The following is a 1,714-nucleotide window of genomic DNA, read 5'->3' as shown; positions in this document are numbered from 1 at the left end:
GGCTTAGTTGCTCTGCGGCATGTGGGATCTTCCCGGACCAGGGCTCGAACCCGTGTCCCCTGCATTGGCAGGTGGATTCTTAACCACTGCGCCACCAGGGAAGCCCTTTAACCACTTTTTTAAATGAGGGCCCCACGCTTTCATTTTGTAGGCAGTCTTGATGGTAGGCTTTGCCGTCCATACAGTCTCTACTCGGCTGTGGATAAAAGCGTGTCTTCTGATGAAGCTCTATTTGTAGACGCTGAAATTCAAATTTCATCTAATTTTCACGTGTCATGTAATATTATTCTTTAAAAAAAATTTTTCCAACCACTTAAAAATGTAGAAGCCGTTCTTAGCTTGCAGCTCATGCAAAAACAGGCGGTGGGCTGGATTTGGCCCCTGAGGTGTGGTCTGCCGACCCCCAACCGGGGCATGCCGGAATTTTCCTCTTGTCACAATTCTGGACCGGGCCCGGGTTCCAGGGGTTGATAGGGCTTGCTCTGTACGGGTGGCGCCCGAGTGCCGCCTGCAGTGTGGGTGCAGGAGTGGGTGTTACCAGTGACAGAGCTGTGCATCTGCATTGCATGCAGCGGGGGCCGGTCAGGGGCACGGGCGGTCAGGCCTGAACCCGGGGGTGAAGGTGCGCGTCCAGCAAGGGGGTGAGGGAGGCTCGTGGTTCGTGGCTGCTTTAAAGCTGCGTCCTGGGCTCGGGGCTGGGAGGGCAGGAACTGGGCGGCTGAGGGACCCGCCATCGGGTGGCAAAGGTAAGACCAACCTATAGACACGCGGTTACTGTCAGCACGAGGCCACCGTGGCAAGTTCACGATCACTCGTCGGACGAGCCCCCCCAGAGCACCCGCCCTGTGCCAGGGAGACGCACATTCGTGAGGGCGAGGCACGGGGACACCCTGGGTGCTGGGGAGGCAGGTCGGGGAAGAGGATGGAGCCTAGACGAGCTGAGAGCTGTGAAAGGGCCGTGGGCGTCCGCGTGGGACCACCAGCTCTTTCAGCGAGAGGGCACTCGGAGCAGCGGAAAGAAACAGGGACATTCCTTGAGGGGACAGCCAGGCCGAGATCAGCCTTCAGTCAGGGCCCCCTGGGCTGAGAGCTGGAGAGCGAGGCGGCAGAGGGGGCGTTTAGAGGACACGAGACTTCAGGAGGCAGGGACACCGGCCGGCTCACATGATGACATCGAACAGGAGCCCAAGGGGACGAACTGCTCAGTCCGAGATGGAGCTTGTTTCCGGGGCGACGGCCACTGTGGCAGACCCGCCGCTTCCTCGGTCCTCTTCCGTCTCAAAGGCTGCCCGACGATGCTTCCGCGCCCCGCAGACGGCGCACAGACTTGGTCTGAAGCACAATTCCTCCGCTTTGGGCCCTGGTGTCCTTGTCCCTAAAATGGGACAAGACAGACTTCATGGGACCACAGGGGCGGCTGGACCAGACGATCCACGGACAGAGCCTGGCTGGCGTCAACGGCCCACTGCACTTACCTCCTTTCTCCCTTGTCCCTTGAGGTGAGTGGATTTTTTTTCCTAGTCTTTTTAAAAATAATGAGTCTGGGGCTTCCCTGGCGGCGCAGTGGTGGAGAGTCCGCCTGCCGATGCAGGGGACGCGGGTTCGCGCCCCGGTCCGGGAGGATCCCACGTGCCGCGGAGCGGCTGGGCCCGTGGGCCGTGGCCGCTGGGCCTGCGCGTCCGGAGCCTGTGCTCCGCAGCGGGAGAGGCCACAA

General features: G+C 60.6%; 1 protein-coding gene across 33 annotated transcripts in view; it reads left to right on the top strand.

Moving 5' to 3' along the window:
• Positions 1–1,714, top strand: part of ERC1 (ELKS/RAB6-interacting/CAST family member 1) — a 573,654-nt gene that overhangs the window by 440,239 nt on the left and 131,701 nt on the right. The window lies entirely within an intron of this gene.

This window comes from Physeter macrocephalus, chromosome 6 (genome assembly GCF_002837175.3).
Source record: "Physeter macrocephalus isolate SW-GA chromosome 6, ASM283717v5, whole genome shotgun sequence".
Taxonomy (NCBI): Eukaryota; Metazoa; Chordata; class Mammalia; order Artiodactyla; family Physeteridae; genus Physeter; species Physeter macrocephalus.
This window is presented reverse-complemented; position numbering and strand designations above follow the sequence as displayed.